Source organism: Equus caballus, chromosome 25, assembly GCF_041296265.1.
Source record: "Equus caballus isolate H_3958 breed thoroughbred chromosome 25, TB-T2T, whole genome shotgun sequence".
NCBI lineage: Eukaryota > Metazoa > Chordata > Mammalia > Perissodactyla > Equidae > Equus > Equus caballus.
Window position 1 is genome coordinate 5781310 of NC_091708.1, and position 19530 is coordinate 5800839.

The window sequence follows — 19530 nt, forward strand, 5'->3', positions numbered from 1 at the left end:
ACCCCGAACAGACGGATACCACCTGCCAGAACCGCCTGAACCACCTGCTGAGCACGCCGGAACCACCTGCTCGACTCACCGGAACCACCTGCCGGACATGCCAAAATCACCTGCCGACTATGCCAGAACCACTTGGCGAACACTCCGGAATCACTTGCCGGGCATGCAGGAACCACCTCTCAGCCATGCCAGAACCCCGTGCCAATGACCCCGGAAGCACCAGCCGAGCACGCCGGAACCACCTGCTCGACTCGCCAGAACCACCTGCCGATCACGCAAAAATCACCTGCCGGCTACGCCACAACCAGTTGGTGAACACTTTGGAATCATCTGCCAGGCTTGCAGGAACCACATGCCAGTCATGCCAAAATCACCTGCCAACTACGCCAGAACCGCTTGGCAGACACTGCGGAAACACCTGTCGGGCCGGCTGGAACCACATCTCAGACGTGCCAGAAACATGTTCATGAGATGCTGGAACCACACCCCGAACAGACGGATACCACCTGCCAGAACCGCCTGAACCACCTGCTGAGCACGCCGGAACCACCTGCTCGAGTCACCGGTACCACCTCCCTGACACGCCAAAATCACCTGCTGGGTATGCCAGAACCACTTGGCGGACACTCCGGAATCATCTGCCGGACATGCCGGAACCAGCTCTCAGACACACCAGAACCAAGTGCCGGAGACGCCGGAATCACCTACCAGACAGACCGGAACCACCTGCCGAGCACGCCGGAGCCACCTGTTCGACTCGCTGGAACCACCTGCCGGACAGGCCAATATTAACTTATGGCTATGCCAGAACCACCTGGGGGACGGTCCGGAATCACCTGCCAGCCATGACGGAACCACCTCTCAGACGTACCAGAACTACCTGCCGGAGAAGCTTGAAACACGTCCTGGACAGTCTGGAACCACCTGCCGGCCAAGCCTGAACCACCTGCCAAGCACAACGGAACAACCTGCCAGACACGCCAAAATCACCTGCGTGTTATGCCAGAACCACCTGGAGGACTCTCTGCGATGACCTGCCGGTCATGCCGGAACCACGTCTCAGACGTGCCAGAACCATGTGGCGGACAGTCCGGAATCACCTGTTGGGCATGCGCAAGCACCTCTGAGACGTACCAGAACCACATGCCGTGCAGGCTGGTACCACCTACCGGACAGACCGGAATCACCTTTCGGGCATGCCGGAACCACCTGTCAGATGTGCCAGAAACACGTGCCGGAGACGCCGGAAGCACCTGCCAAGCACGTTGGAACCACCTGCTCAACTCGCCTGAACCACCTGCCGGACATGCCAAAATCACCTGCCGACTATGCCAGAACCACTTGGCGAACACTCTGGAATCACTTGCCGGGCATGCAGGAACCACCTCTCGGACATGCCAGAACAACGTGCCAATGACCCCGGAAGCACCAGCCGAGCACGCCGGAACCACCTGCTCGACTCGCCAGAAACACCTGCCGGACACGCCAAAATCACCTGCCGGGTATGCCAGAACCACCTGGCGGACACTACGGAATCACTTGCCGCGCATGCCGGAACCACCTCTCAGACGTGCCGGAAGCACGTGCCAGACACGCCGGAAACACCTACCGGACAGACCGGAACCACCTGCCAAGAACGCCGGAGCCACCTGTTCGACTCGCTGGAACCACCTGCCGGACAGGCCAATATCAACTGCTGGCTATGCCAGAACCACCTGGGGGACAGTCCGGGATCACCTGCCAGCCATGGCGGAACCACCTCTCAGACGTACCAGAACCACCTGCCGGAGAAGCTGGAAACAAGTCCTGGACAGACTGGAACCACGTGACGGCCATGCCTGAACCACCTGCCGAGCACGGCGGAACCACCTGCCGGACACGCCAAAATCACCTGCGGGCTACGCCAGAACCACTTGGACGACTCTCCGAAATGACCTGCCGGGCATGTTGGAACCACCTCTCAGACGTGCCAGAAGCACGTGGCGGACAGTCCAGAATCACCAGTTGGGCATATGCAACCACCTCTGAGACGTACCAGAACCACGTGCCGTGCACGCCGGAACCACCTACCGGACAGACCGGAATCAACCTTTGGGCATGCCGGAACCACCAGTCAGATGTGCCAGAAACACGTGCCGGAGACGCCGGAAGCACCTGCCGAGCACGTCGCAACCACCTGCTCAACTCGCCTGAACCACCTGCCGGACACGCCAAAATCACCTGCCCGCTACACCAGCACCACTTCGGGGACAAGCCGGAATCACGTGAGGGGCATGCCGGCACAGCCTCTCAGACTGAACCTCGTGCTGGACACCACAGAACGACCTGCAGGACAGACCGGAACCACCTGCCGGACACGCCGGAACCACCGGCTCGACCCGCCGGAACGACCGTTGGACATGCAAAATCACCTGCCGGCTGTGCCGGAAACACTTGGCGAACACTCCGGAATCACCTGCCGGGCATGCCGGAACCAGCTCTCAGATATGCCAGAACCACGTGCCAATGACCCCGGAAGCACCTGCCGAGCACGCCGGAACCACCTGCTCGACTCGCCAGAACCACCTGCCGGACACGCAAAAATCACCTGCCGGCTACGCCACAACCAGTAGGGGAACACTTCGGAATCTCCTGCCAGGCTTGCTGGAACCACCTGCCGGTCATGCCAAAATCACCTGCCAACTACGCCAGAACCACTTGGCGGACACTGTGGATACACCTGTCGGGCCGGCCGGAACCACATCTCAGACGTGCCAGAAACGTGTTCATGAGATGCTGGAACCAAACCCCGAACAGACGGATACCACCTGCCAGAACCGCCTGAACCACCTGCTGAGCACGCAGGAACCACCTGCTCGACTCACCGGTACCACCTCCCTGACACGCCAAAATCACCTGCCAACAATGCCAGTACCACTTGGCGGACACTGTGGATACACATGTCGGGCCGGCCGGAACCACATCTCAGACGTGCCAGGACCATGTGCATGAGATGCTGGAACCACACCCCGAACAGACGGAAAACACCTGCCAGACCCGTCTGAACAACCTGCCGAGCACGCCGGAGCCACCTGCTCGACTCGCCGGAACCACCTACCTGACATGCCCAAATCACCAGCCGGGTATGCCAGAACCACTAGGCGGACACTCCGGAATCATCTGCCGGACATGCCGGAACCAGCTCTCAGACACACCAGAACCACGTGCCGGAGACGCTGGAAGCACCTGCCGAGCATGCCGGAGCCACCTGCTCGACTCGCCAGAAACACCTGCCGGACACGCCAAAATCACCTGCCGGGTACGCCAGAACCACCTGGCGGACACTCCGAAATCACCTGTGGCGCATGCCTGAACCACCTCTCAGATGTGCCGGAAGCACGTGCCGGACACGCCGGAATCACCTACCGGACAGACCGGAACCACCTGCCGAGCACGCCGGAGCCACCTGTTCGACTCGCTGGAACCACCTGCCGGACAGGCCAATATCAACTGCTGGCTATGCCAGAACCACCTGGGGGACGGTCCGGAATCGCCTGCCAGCCATGGCGAAACCTCCTCTCAGACGTACCAGAACCACCTGCCGGAGAAGCTGGAAACACGTCCTGGACAGTCTGGAACCACCTGCCGGCCAAGCCTGAACCACCTGCCAAGCACAACGGAACAACCTGCCAGACACGCCAAAATCACCTGCGTGTTGTGCCAGAACCACTTGGAGGACTCTCTGGGATGACCTGCCGGGCATGCCGGAACCACCTCTCAGACGTGCCAGAACCATGTGGCGGACAGTCCGGAATGACCTGTTGGGCATGCGCAACCACCTCTGAGACGTACCAGAACCACATGCCGTGCAGGCTGGAACCACCTACCGGACAGACCGGAATCACCTTTCGGGCATGCCGGAACCACCTGTCAGATGTGCCAGAAACACGTGCCGGAGACGCCGGAAGCACCTGCCAAGCACGTTGGAACCACCTGCTCAACTCGCCTGAACCACCTGCCGGCCATGGCAAAATCACCTGCCAACTACGCCAGAACCGCTTGGCGGACACTGCGGAAACACCTGTCGGGCCGGCTGGAACCACATCTCAGACGTGCCAGAAACGTGTTCATGAGATGCTGGAACCACACCCCGAACAGACGGATACCACCTGCCAGAACCGCCTGAACCACCTGCTGAGCACGCCGGAACCACCTGCTCGACTCACCGGTACCACCTGCCGGACATGCCAAAATCACCTGCCGACTATGCCAGAACCAATTGGCGAACACTCCGGAATCACTTGCCGGGCATGCAGGAACCACCTCTCAGCCATGCCAGAACCCCGTGCCAATGACCCCGGAAGCACCAGCCGAGCACGCCGGAACCACCTGCTCGACTCGCCAGAACCACCTGCCGATCACGCAAAAATCACCTGCCGGCTACGCCACAACCAGTTGGTGAACACTTTGGAATCATCTGCCAGGCTTGCAGGAACCACATGCCAGTCATGCCAAAATCACCTGCCAACTACGCCAGAACCGCTTGGCAGACACTGCGGAAACACCTGTCGGGCCGGCTGGAACCACATCTCAGACGTGCCAGAAACATGTTCATGAGATGCTGGAACCACACCCCGAACAGACGGATACCACCTGCCAGAACCGCCTGAACCACCTGCTGAGCACGCCGGAACCACCTGCTCGAGTCACCGGTACCACCTCCCTGACACGCCAAAATCACCTGCTGGGTATGCCAGAACCACTTGGCGGACACTCCGGAATCATCTGCCGGACATGCCGGAACCAGCTCTCAGACACACCAGAACCAAGTGCCGGAGACGCCGGAATCACCTACCAGACAGACCGGAACCACCTGCCGAGCACGCCGGAGCCACCTGTTCGACTCGCTGGAACCACCTGCCGGACAGGCCAATATTAACTTATGGCTATGCCAGAACCACCTGGGGGACGGTCCGGAATCACCTGCCAGCCATGACGGAACCACCTCTCAGACGTACCAGAACTACCTGCCGGAGAAGCTTGAAACACGTCCTGGACAGTCTGGAACCACCTGCCGGCCAAGCCTGAACCACCTGCCAAGCACAACGGAACAACCTGCCAGACACGCCAAAATCACCTGCGTGTTATGCCAGAACCACCTGGAGGACTCTCTGCGATGACCTGCCGGTCATGCCGGAACCACGTCTCAGACGTGCCAGAACCATGTGGCGGACAGTCCGGAATCACCTGTTGGGCATGCGCAAGCACCTCTGAGACGTACCAGAACCACATGCCGTGCAGGCTGGTACCACCTACCGGACAGACCGGAATCACCTTTCGGGCATGCCGGAACCACCTGTCAGATGTGCCAGAAACACGTGCCGGAGACGCCGGAAGCACCTGCCAAGCACGTTGGAACCACCTGCTCAACTCGCCTGAACCACCTGCCGGACATGCCAAAATCACCTGCCGACTATGCCAGAACCACTTGGCGAACACTCTGGAATCACTTGCCGGGCATGCAGGAACCACCTCTCGGACATGCCATAACCCCGTGCCAATGTCCCCGGAAGCACCAGCCGAGCACGCCGGAACCACCTGCTCGACTCGCCAGAAACACCTGCCGGACACGCCAAAATCACCTGCCGGGTATGCCAGAACCACCTGGCGGACACTACGGAATCACTTGCCGCGCATGCCGGAACCACCTCTCAGACGTGCCGGAAGCACGTGCCAGACACGCCGGAAACACCTACCGGACAGACCGGAACCACCTGCCAAGAACGCCGGAGCCACCTGTTCGACTCGCTGGAACCACCTGCCGGACAGGCCAATATCAACTGCTGGCTATGCCAGAACCACCTGGGGGACAGTCCGGGATCACCTGCCAGCCATGGCGGAACCACCTCTCAGACGTACCAGAACCACCTGCCGGAGAAGCTGGAAACAAGTCCTGGACAGACTGGAACCACGTGACGGCCATGCCTGAACCACCTGCCGAGCACGGCGGAACCACCTGCCGGACACGCCAAAATCACCTGCGGGCTACGCCAGAACCACTTGGACGACTCTCCGAAATGACCTGCCGGGCATGTTGGAACCACCTCTCAGACGTGCCAGAAGCACGTGGCGGACAGTCCAGAATCACCAGTTGGGCATATGCAACCACCTCTGAGACGTACCAGAACCACGTGCCGTGCACGCCGGAACCACCTACCGGACAGACCGGAATCAACCTTTGGGCATGCCGGAACCACCAGTCAGATGTGCCAGAAACACGTGCCGGAGACGCCGGAAGCACCTGCCGAGCACGTCGCAACCACCTGCTCAACTCGCCTGAACCACCTGCCGGACACGCCAAAATCACCTGCCCGCTACACCAGCACCACTTCGGGGACAAGCCGGAATCACGTGAGGGGCATGCCGGCACAGCCTCTCAGACTGAACCTCGTGCTGGACACCACAGAACGACCTGCAGGACAGACCGGAACCACCTGCCGGACACGCCGGAACCACCGGCTCGACCCGCCGGAACGACCGTTGGACATGCAAAATCACCTGCCGGCTGTGCCGGAAACACTTGGCGAACACTCCGGAATCACCTGCCGGGCATGCCGGAACCAGCTCTCAGATATGCCAGAACCACGTGCCAATGACCCCGGAAGCACCTGCCGAGCACGCCGGAACCACCTGCTCGACTCGCCAGAACCACCTGCCGGACACGCAAAAATCACCTGCCGGCTACGCCACAACCAGTAGGGGAACACTTCGGAATCTCCTGCCAGGCTTGCTGGAACCACCTGCCGGTCATGCCAAAATCACCTGCCAACTACGCCAGAACCACTTGGCGGACACTGTGGATACACCTGTCGGGCCGGCCGGAACCACATCTCAGACGTGCCAGAAACGTGTTCATGAGATGCTGGAACCAAACCCCGAACAGACGGATACCACCTGCCAGAACCGCCTGAACCACCTGCTGAGCACGCAGGAACCACCTGCTCGACTCACCGGTACCACCTCCCTGACACGCCAAAATCACCTGCCAACAATGCCAGTACCACTTGGCGGACACTGTGGATACACATGTCGGGCCGGCCGGAACCACATCTCAGACGTGCCAGGACCATGTGCATGAGATGCTGGAACCACACCCCGAACAGACGGAAAACACCTGCCAGACCCGTCTGAACAACCTGCCGAGCACGCCGGAGCCACCTGCTCGACTCGCCGGAACCACCTACCTGACATGCCCAAATCACCAGCCGGGTATGCCAGAACCACTAGGCGGACACTCCGGAATCATCTGCCGGACATGCCGGAACCAGCTCTCAGACACACCAGAACCACGTGCCGGAGACGCTGGAAGCACCTGCCGAGCATGCCGGAGCCACCTGCTCGACTCGCCAGAAACACCTGCCGGACACGCCAAAATCACCTGCCGGGTACGCCAGAACCACCTGGCGGACACTCCGAAATCACCTGTGGCGCATGCCTGAACCACCTCTCAGATGTGCCGGAAGCACGTGCCGGACACGCCGGAATCACCTACCGGACAGACCGGAACCACCTGCCGAGCACGCCGGAGCCACCTGTTCGACTCGCTGGAACCACCTGCCGGACAGGCCAATATCAACTGCTGGCTATGCCAGAACCACCTGGGGGACGGTCCGGAATCGCCTGCCAGCCATGGCGAAACCTCCTCTCAGACGTACCAGAACCACCTGCCGGAGAAGCTGGAAACACGTCCTGGACAGTCTGGAACCACCTGCCGGCCAAGCCTGAACCACCTGCCAAGCACAACGGAACAACCTGCCAGACACGCCAAAATCACCTGCGTGTTGTGCCAGAACCACTTGGAGGACTCTCTGGGATGACCTGCCGGGCATGCCGGAACCACCTCTCAGACGTGCCAGAACCATGTGGCGGACAGTCCGGAATGACCTGTTGGGCATGCGCAACCACCTCTGAGACGTACCAGAACCACATGCCGTGCAGGCTGGAACCACCTACCGGACAGACCGGAATCACCTTTCGGGCATGCCGGAACCACCTGTCAGATGTGCCAGAAACACGTGCCGGAGACGCCGGAAGCACCTGCCAAGCACGTTGGAACCACCTGCTCAACTCGCCTGAACCACCTGCCGGACATGCCAATATCACCTGCCGACTATGCCAGAACCACTTGGCGAACACTCCGGAATCACTTGCCGGGCATGCAGGAACCACCTCTCGGACATGCCAGAACCCCGTGCCAATGACCCCGGAAGCACCGGCCGAGCACGCCGGAACCACCTGCTCGACTCGCCAGAACCACCTGCCGATCACGCAAAAATCACCTGCCGGCTACGCCACAACCAGTTGGTGAACACTTTGGAATCACCTGCCAGGCTTGCTGGAACCACCTGCCAGTCATGCCAAAATCACCTGCCAACTACGCCAGAACCGCTTGGCGGACACTGCGGAAACACCTGTCGGGCCAGCTGGAACCACATCTCAGACGTGCCAGAAACGTGTTCATGAGATGCTGGAACCACACCCAGAACAGACGGATACCACCTGCCAGAACCGCCTGAACCACCTGCTGAGCACGCCGGAACCACCTGCTCGACTCACCGGTACCACCTCCCTGACACGCCAAAATCACCTGCTGGGTATCCCAGAACCACTTGGCGGACACTCCGGAATCATCTGCCGGACATGCCGGAACCAGCTCTCAGACACACCAGAACCAAGTGCCGGAGACGCCGGAAGCACCTGCCGAGCATGCCGGAGCCACCTGCTCGACTCGCAAGAAACACCTGCCGGACACGCCAAAATCACCTGCCGAGTACGCCAGAACCACTTGGCGGACACTCCGGAATCACAGGTCGGGCATGCCCGAACCACCTCTCAGACTTGCCAGAACCATGTTCCGGACATGCCGGTACCACCTGCCGAGTATGCCGGAACCACCTGATCCGCTCCCAGGTCCACCTGCTGGACACGCCAAAATCACCTGCTGGCTACGCCAGAACGACTCGGCAGACACTCCGGAATAACCTGCCGGGCATGCCGGAACCACCTCTTAGACATGCCAGAAGGACGTGTCGGACACACCGGAAACACCTACCGGACAGACCGGAACCACCTGCCAGACATCCCGGAACCACTTGCCGAGCACGCCGGAGCCGCCTGCCCGATTGGCCGAAACCACCTGCCAGACAGGCCAAAATCAACAGCTGGCTATGCTAGAAACACCTGGCGGACAGTCCAAAATCACCTGCCTGGCATGCAGGAACCACCTCTCAGACGTAACAGAACCACGTTCCGGACACGCTGGAACCACATCCTGGACAGACTGGAACCACCTGCCGAGCTCACCGGAACCACCTGCTCGACTGGCAGGACAATCGTGCTGGACACGCCAAAAGGAACTGCCGGCTACACCAGAACCACTTAACCGACACTCCAGAATCACCTGCCTGTCATGCCAGAACCACCTCTCAGACGTGCCAGAAGCACGTGCCGGACATGCCGGAACGACCTACGGGACAGACCGGAACCACCTGCCTGACATGCCGGAACCACCTGCCGAGCACGCCAGAGCCACCTGCTCCCCTTGCCGGACCACCTGCCAGACAGGCCAAAATCAACAGCTGGCTATGCGAGAACCACCTGGGGGACAGTCCGGAATCACCTGCCAGCCATGGCGGAACCACCTCTCAGACGTACCAGAACCACGTGCCGGACAATCTGGAAACACGTACTGGACAGACTGGAACCACCTGCCGGCCACGCCTGATCCACCTGCTGAGCTCGACGGAACCACCTGTCGGACATGCCAAAATCACCTGCGGTCTACTCCACAACCACTTGGAGGACTCTCCGGGATGACCTGCCGGGCATGCTGGAACCACCTCTCAGACGTACCAGAACCATGTGGCAGAGAGTCCGGAATCACCTGTTGGGCATGTGGAACCACCTCTGAGACGTACCAGAACCACCTGCCGGAAACGCCAAAATCACTTGCCGGCTACGCCAGAACCACTTGGCGGACACTCCGGAATCACCTGCCGGGCATGCCAGCACAACCTCTCAGAAGTGCCAGAAGCACGTGCAGGACAGGCCGGAACCATCTCCCGGACAGACTGGAACCACAGGAAACACTCGCCGGAACCACCTGCTTGACTCACCGGTCCCATCTGCAGGACACACCAAAATCACCTGCCCGCTACACCAGAACCACTTGGCGGACACTGTGGATACACCTGTCGGGCCGGCCGGAACCACATCTCAGACGTGCCAGAAACGTGTTCATGAGATGCTGGAACCAAACCCCGAACAGACGGATACCACCTTCCAGAACCGCCTGAACCACCTGCTGAGCACGCAGGAACCACCTGCTCGACTCACCGGTACCACCTCCCTGACACGCCAAAATCACCTGCCAACAACGCCAGTACCACTTGGCGGACACTGTGGATACACATGTCGGGCCGGCCGGAACCACATCTCAGACGTGCCAGGACCATGTGCATGAGATGCTGGAACCACACCCCGAACAGACGGAAAACACCTGCCAGACCCGTCTGAACAACCTGCCGAGCACGCCGGAGCCACCTGCTCGACTCGCCGGAACCACCTACCTGACATGCCCAAATCACCAGCCGGGTATGCCAGAACCACTTGGCGGACACTCCGGAATCATCTGCCGGACATGCCGGAACCAGCTCTCAGACACACCAGAACCACGTGCCGGAGACGCTGGAAGCACCTGCCGAGCATGCCGGAGCCACCTGCTCGACTCGCCAGAAACACCTGCCGGACACGCCAAAATCACCTGCCGGGTACGCCAGAACCACCTGGCGGACACTCCGAAATCACCTGTGGCGCATGCCGGAACCACCTCTCAGATGTGCCGGAAGCACGTGCCGGACACGCCGGAATCACCTACCGGACAGACCGGAACCACCTGCCGAGCACGCCGGAGCCACCTGTTCGACTCGCTGGAACCACCTGCCGGACAGGCCAATATCAACTGCTGGCTATGCCAGAACCACCTGGGGGACGGTCCGGAATCGCCTGCCAGCCATGGCGAAACCACCTCTCAGACGTACCAGAACCACCTGCCGGAGAAGCTGGAAACACGTCCTGGACAGTCTGGAACCACCTGCCGGCCAAGCCTGAACCACCTGCCAAGCACAACGGAACAACCTGCCAGACACGCCAAAATCACCTGCGTGTTGTGCCAGAACCACTTGGAGGACTCTCTGGGATGACCTGCCGGGCATGCCGGAACCACCTCTCAGACGTGCCAGAACCATGTGGCGGACAGTCCGGAATGACCTGTTGGGCATGCGCAACCACCTGTGAGACGTACCAGAACCACATGCCGTGCAGGCTGGAACCACCTACCGGACAGACCCGAATCACCTTTCGGGCATGCCGGAACCACCTGTCAGATGTGCCAGAAACACGTGCCGGAGACGCCGGAAGCACCTGCCAAGCACGTTGGAACCACCTGCTCAACTCGCCTGAACCACCTGCCGGACATGCCAATATCACCTGCCGACTATGCCAGAACCACTTGGCGAACACTCCGGAATCACTTGCCGGGCATGCAGGAACCACCTCTCGGACATGCCAGAACCCCGTGCCAATGACCCCGGAAGCACCGGCCGAGCACGCCGGAACCACCTGCTCGACTCGCCAGAACCACCTGCCGATCACGCAAAAATCACCTGCCGGCTACGCCACAACCAGTTGGTGAACACTTTGGAATCACCTGCCAGGCTTGCTGGAACCACCTGCCAGTCATGCCAAAATCACCTGCCAACTACGCCAGAACCGCTTGGCGGACACTGCGGAAACACCTGTCGGGCCGGCTGGAACCACATCTCAGACGTGCCAGAAACGTGTTCATGAGATGCTGGAACCACACCCCGAACAGACGGATACCACCTGCCAGAACCGCCTGAACCACCTGCTGAGCACGCCGGAACCACCTGCTCGACTCACCGGTACCACCTCCCTGACACGCCAAAATCACCTGCTGGGTATCCCAGAACCACTTGGCGGACACTCCGGAATCATCTGCCGGACATGCCGGAACCAGCTCTCAGACACACCAGAACCAAGTGCCGGAGACGCCGGAAGCACCTGCCGAGCATGCCGGAGCCACCTGCTCGACTCGCAAGAAACACCTGCCGGACACGCCAAAATCACCTGCCGAGTACGCCAGAACCACTTGGCGGACACTCCGGAATCACAGGTCGGGCATGCCCGAACCACCTCTCAGACTTGCCAGAACCATGTTCCGGACATGCCGGTACCACCTGCCGAGTATGCCGGAACCACCTGATCCGCTCCCAGGTCCACCTGCTGGACACGCCAAAATCACCTGCTGGCTACGCCAGAACGACTCGGCAGACACTCCGGAATAACCTGCCGGGCATGCCGGAACCACCTCTTAGACATGCCAGAAGGACGTGTCGGACACACCGGAAACACCTACCGGACAGACCGGAACCACCTGCCAGACATCCCGGAACCACTTGCCGAGCACGCCGGAGCCGCCTGCCCGATTGGCCGAAACCACCTGCCAGACAGGCCAAAATCAACAGCTGGCTATGCTAGAAACACCTGGCGGACAGTCCAAAATCACCTGCCTGGCATGCAGGAACCACCTCTCAGACGTAACAGAACCACGTTCCGGACACGCTGGAACCACATCCTGGACAGACTGGAACCACCTGCCGAGCTCACCGGAACCACCTGCTCGACTGGCAGGACAATCGTGCTGGACACGCCAAAAGGAACTGCCGGCTACACCAGAACCACTTAACCGACACTCCAGAATCACCTGCCTGTCATGCCAGAACCACCTCTCAGACGTGCCAGAAGCACGTGCCGGACATGCCGGAACGACCTACGGGACAGACCGGAACCACCTGCCTGACATGCCGGAACCACCTGCCGAGCACGCCAGAGCCACCTGCTCCCCTTGCCGGAACCACCTGCCAGACAGGCCAAAATCAACAGCTGGCTATGCGAGAACCACCTGGGGGACAGTCCGGAATCACCTGCCAGCCATGGCGGAACCACCTCTCAGACGTACCAGAACCACGTGCCGGACAATCTGGAAACACGTACTGGACAGACTGGAACCACCTGCCGGCCACGCCTGATCCACCTGCTGAGCTCGACGGAACCACCTGTCGGACATGCCAAAATCACCTGCGGTCTACTCCACAACCACTTGGAGGACTCTCCGGGATGACCTGCCGGGCATGCTGGAACCACCTCTCAGACGTACCAGAACCATGTGGCAGAGAGTCCGGAATCACCTGTTGGGCATGTGGAACCACCTCTGAGACGTACCAGAACCACCTGCCGGAAACGCCAAAATCACTTGCCGGCTACGCCAGAACCACTTGGCGGACACTCCGGAATCACCTGCCGGGCATGCCAGCACAACCTCTCAGAAGTGCCAGAAGCACGTGCAGGACAGGCCGGAACCATCTCCCGGACAGACTGGAACCACAGGAAACACTCGCCGGAACCACCTGCTTGACTCACCGGTCCCACCTGCAGGACACACCAAAATCACCTGCCCGCTACACCAGAACCACTTGGGGGACAAGCCGGAATGACGTGAAGGGTATGCCGGCACAACCTCACAGACGTGCCAGAACCTCCTGCCGGACACCTCAGAACCACCTGCCAGACAGACTGCAACCACCTGCCGGACACGCGGGAACCACCGGCTCGACCCGCCGGAACCACTGCCAGACATGCAAAATCACCTGCCGGCTACACCAGAACCACTTGGCAAACACTCCGGAATCACCTGCCGGGCATGCCCGAACCACCTCTCAGACATGCCAGAACCACGTGCCAATGACACCAGAAGCACCTGCCGAGCATGCTGGAACCACCTGCTCGACTCGCCAGAACCACCTGCCAGTCATGCAAAAATCACCTGCCGGCTTCGCCACAACCAGTTGGTGAACACTTCCCCATCACCTGCCGGGCTTGCTGGAACCACCTGCCGGTCATGTCAAAATCACCTGCCAACTACGCCAGAACCACTTGTCGACACTGCGGAAACACCTGTCGGGCCGGCCAGAACTACATCTCAGACGTGCCAGAACCTTGTGCGTGTGATGCCAGAACCACACCCCGAACAGACGGAGACCACCTGCCAGACCCGCCTGAACCACCTGCCGAGCACGCCGGAGCCACCTGTTCGACTCATCGGAAGCACCTGCCAGACAGGCCAAAATCAACAGCTGGCTATGCGAGAACCATCTGGCGGACAGTCCGGAATCACCTGCCGGGCATGCAGGAACCACCTCTCAGATGTAACGGAACCACGAGCCGGACACGCTGGAACCACGTCCTGGACAGACTGGAACCACCTGCCGAGCACTCCGGAACCACCTGCTCGACTCGCACGACCCACGTGCTGGACACGCCAAAATGAACTTTCGGCTACACCAGAACCACTTACCCGACACTCCAGAATCACCTGCCTGGAATGCCAGAACCACCTCTCACACGTTCCAGAAGCACGTGCCGGACATGCCGGAACGACCTATCGGACAGAACGGAACCACCTGCCAGACACGCCGGAACCACCTGCTGAACACGCCACAGCCACCTGCTCGACTCGCGGGATCCACCGGCCGGACAGGCCAATATCAACTGCTGGCTATGCCAGAACCAGCTGGGGGACAGTCCGGAATCACCTGCCAGCCATGGCGGAACCACCTCTCAGACGTACAAGAACCACGTGCCGGACAAGCTGGAAACACTTACTGGACAGACTGGAACCACCTGCCGGCCACGCCTGAACCACCTGCAGAGCACGATGGAACCACCTGCCGGACACGCCAAAATCACCTGCGGGGTACACCAGAACCACTTGGAGAACTCTCCGGGATGACCTGCCGGGCATGCTGGAACCACCTCTCAGACGTACCAGAAGCACGTGGCGGACACCCCAGCACCACCTGCCGGACAGACCGCAACCACCTGCCGGACACGCCGGAACCACCGGCTCGACCCGCCGGAACCACCGCCGGACATGCAAAATCACCTGCCGGCTACGCCAGAACCACTTGGCGAACACTCCGGAATCACCTGCCGGGCATGCCGGAACCACCTCTCAGACGTGCCGGAAGCACGTGCCGGACACGCCGGAATCACCGGCTCGACCCGCCGGAACGACCGCTGGACATGCAAAATCACCTGCCGGCCACGCCGGAAACACTTGGCGAACGCTCCGGAATCACCTGCCGGGCATGCCGGAACCACCTCTCAGATATGCCAGAACCACGTGCCAATGACCCCGGAAGCACCTGCCGAGCACGCCGGAACCACCTGCTCGACTCGCCAGAAACACCTGCCGGACACGCCAAAATCACCTGCCGGGTACGCCAGAACCACCTGGCGGACACTCCGAAACCCCCTGTCGCGCATGCCGGAACCACCTCTCAGATGTGCCGGAAGCACGTGCCAGACACGCCGGAATCACGTACCGGACAGACCGGAACCTCCTGCCGAGCACGCCGGAGCCACCTGTTCGACTCGCTGGAACCACCTGCCGGACAGGCCAATATCAACTGCTGGCTATGCCAGCACCACCTGGGGGACGGTCCGGAATCACCTGCCAGCCATGGCGGAACCACCTCTCAGACGTACCAGAACCACCTGCCGGAGAAGCTTGAAACACGTCCTGGACAGTCTGGAACCACTTGCCGGCCAAGCCTGAACCACCTGCCAAGCACAACGGAACAACCTGCCAGACACGCCAAAATCACCTGCGTGTTATGCCAGAACCACTTGGAGGACTCTCTGGGATGACCTGCCGGGCATGCCGGAACCACCTCTCTGACGTGCCAGAACCATGTGGCGGACAGTCCGGAATCACCTGTTGGGCATGCGCAACCACCTCTGAGACGTACCAGAACCACATGCCGTGCAGGCTGGAACCACCTACCGGACAGACCGGAATCACCTCTCGGGCATGCCGGAACCACCTGTCAGATGTGCCAGAAACACGTGCCGGAGACGCCGGAAGCACCTGCCAAGCACGTTGGAACCACCTGCTCAACTCGCCTGAACCACCTGCCGGACATGCCAAAATCACCTGCCGACTATGCCAGAACCACTTGGCGAACACTCCGGAATCACTTGCCGGGCTTGCAGGAACCACCTCTCAGACATGCCAGAACCCCGTGCCAATGACCCCGGAAGCAACCAGCCGAGCACGCCGGAACCACCTGCTCGACTCGCCAGAACCACCTGCCGATCACGCAAAAATCACCTGCCGGGTATGCCAGAACCACCTGGCGGACACTCTGAAATCACCTGTCGCGCATGCCGGAACCACCTCTCAGACGTGCCGGAAGCACGTGCCGGACACGCCGGAAGCACCTACCGGACAGACCGGAACCACCTGCCGAGCACGCCGTAGCCACCTGTTCGACTCGCTGGAACCACCTGCCGGACATACCAAAATCACCTGCCGACTATGCCAGAACCACTTGGCGAACACTCCGGAATCACTTGCCGGGCATGCAGGAACCACCTCTCAGACATGCCAGAACCCCGTGCCAATGAACCCGGAAGCACCAGCCGAGCACGCCGGAACCACCTGCTCGACTCGACAGAATGACCTGCCGATCACGCAAAAATCACCTGCCGGCTACGCCACAACCAGTTGGTGAACACTTTGGAATCGCCTGCCAGGCTTGCTGGAACCACCTGCCAGTCATGCCAAAATCACCTGCCAACCACGCCAGAACCGCTTGGCGGACATTGCGGAAACACCTGTCGGGCCGGCTGGAACCACATCTCAGACGTGCCAGAAACGTGTTCATGAGATGCTGGAACCACACCCCGAACAGACGGATACCACCTGCCAGAACCGCCTGAACCATCTGCTGAGCACGCCGGAACCACCTGCCCGACTCACCGGTGCCACCTCCCTGACACGCCAAAATCACCTGCTGGGTATGCCAGAACCACTTGGCGGACACTCCGGAATCATCTGCCGGACATGCCGGAACCATCTCTCAGACACACCAGAACCAAGTGCCGGAGACGCCGGAAGCACCTGCCGAGCATGCCGGAGCCACCTGCTCGACTCGCCAGAAACACCTGCAGGACACGCCAAAATCACCTGCCGGGTACGCCAGAACCACCTGGCGGACACTCCGAAACCACCTGTCGCGCATGCCGGAACCACCTCTCAGACGTGCCGGAAGCACGTGCCGGACACGCAGGAATCACCTACCGGACAGACCGGAACCACCTGCCGAGCACGCCGGAGCCACCTGTTTGACTCGCTGGAACCACCTGCCGGACAGGCCAATATAAACTGCTGGCTATGCCAGAACCACCTGGGGGATGGTCCGGAATCACCTGCCAGCCATGGCGGAACCACCTCTCAGACGTACCAGAACCACCTGCCGGAGAAGCTGGAAACACGTCCTGGACAGTCTGGAACCACCTGCCGGCCAAGCCTGAACCACCTGCCAAGCACAACGGAACAACCTGCCAGACACGCCAAAATCACCTGCGTGTTATGCCAGAACCACTTGGAGGACTCTCTGGGATGACCTGCCGGGCATGCCGGAACCACCTCTCAGACGTGCCAGAACCATGTGGCGGACAGTCCGGAATCACCTGTTGGGCATGCGCAACCACCTCTGAGACCTACCAGAACCACATGCCGTGCAGGCTGGAACCACCTACCGGACAGACCGGAATCACCTTTCGGGCATGCCGGAACCACCTGTCAGATGTGCCAGAAACACGTGCCGGAGACGCCGGAAGCACCTGCCAAGCACGTTGGAACCACCTGCTCAACTCGCCTGAACCACCTGCCGGACATGCCAAAATCACCTGCCGACTATGCCAGAACCACTTGGCGAACACTCCGGAATCACTTGCCGGGCATGCAGGAACCACCTCTCAGACATGGCAGAACCCCGTGCCAATGACCCCGGAAGCACCAGCCGAGCACGCTGGAACCACCTGCTCGACTCGCCAGAACCACCTGCCGATCACGCAAAAATCACCTGCCGGCCACACCACAACCAGTTGGTGAACACTTTGGAATCACCTGCCAGGCTTGCTGGAACCACCTGCCGGTCATGCCAAAATCACCTGCCAACTACGCCAGAACCGCTTGGCGGACACTGCGGAAACACCTGTCGGGCCGGCTGGAACCACATCTCAGACGTGCCAGAAACGTGTTCATGAGATGCTGGAACCACACCCCGAACAGACGGATACCACCTGCCAGAACCGCCTGAACCACCTGCTGAGCACACCGGAACCACCTGCTCGACTCACCGGTACCACCTCCCTGACACGCCAAAATCACCTGCTGGGTATGCCAGAACCACTTGGCGGACACTCCGGAATCATCTGCCGGACATGCCGGAACCAGCTCTCAGACACACCAGAACCAAGTGCCGGAGACGCCGGAAGCACCTGCCGAGCATGCCGGAGCCACCTGCTCGACTCGCCAGAAACACCTGCCGGACACGCCAAAATCACCTGCCGGGTATGCCAGAACCACCTGGCGGACACTACGGAATCACATGCCGCGCATGCCGGAACCACCTCTCAGACGTGCCAGAAGCACGTGGGGGACAGTCCGGAATCACCTGTTGGGCATACGCAACCACCTCTGAGACGTACCAGAGCCACGTGCCGTGCACGCCGGAACCACCTACCGGACAGACCAGAATCAACTTTTGGGCATGCCGGAACCACCAGTCAGATGTGCCAGAAATACGTGCCGGAGACGCCGGAAGCACCTGCCGAGCACGTCGCAACCACCTGCTCAACTCGCCTGAAGCACCTGCCGGACACGCCAAAATGACCTGCCCGCTACACCAGCACCACTTCGGGGACAAGCCGGAATCACGTGAGGGGCATGCCGGCACAGACTCTCAGACTGAACCTCGTGCCGGACACCACAGAACCGCCTGACGGACAGACCGGAACCACCTGCAGCACACGCCGGAAGCACCGGCTCGACCCGCCGGCACGACCGCTGGACATGCAAAATCACCTGCCGGCTACTCCGGAAACACTTGGCGAACAGTCCGGAATCACCTGCCGGCCATGCCGGAACCACCTCTCAGATATGCCAGAACCACGTGCCTATGACCCCGGAAGCACCTGCCGAGCACGCCGGAACCACATGCTCGACTCGCCAGAACCACCTTCCAGACACGCAAAAATCACCTGCCGGCTACGCCACAACCAGTTGGGGAAAACTTCGGAATCACCTGCCGGGCTTGCTGGAACCACCTGCCGGTCATGCCAAAATCACCTGCCAACTACGCCAGTACCACTTGGCGGACACTGTGGAAACACCTGTCGGGCCGGCCGGAACCACATCTCAGACGTGCCAGAACCATGTGCATGAGATGCTGGAACCACACCCCGAACAGACGGAAAACACCTGCCAGACCCGTCTGAACAACCTGCCGAGCACGCCGGAGCCACCTGCTCGACTCGCCAGAACCACCTACCTGACATGCC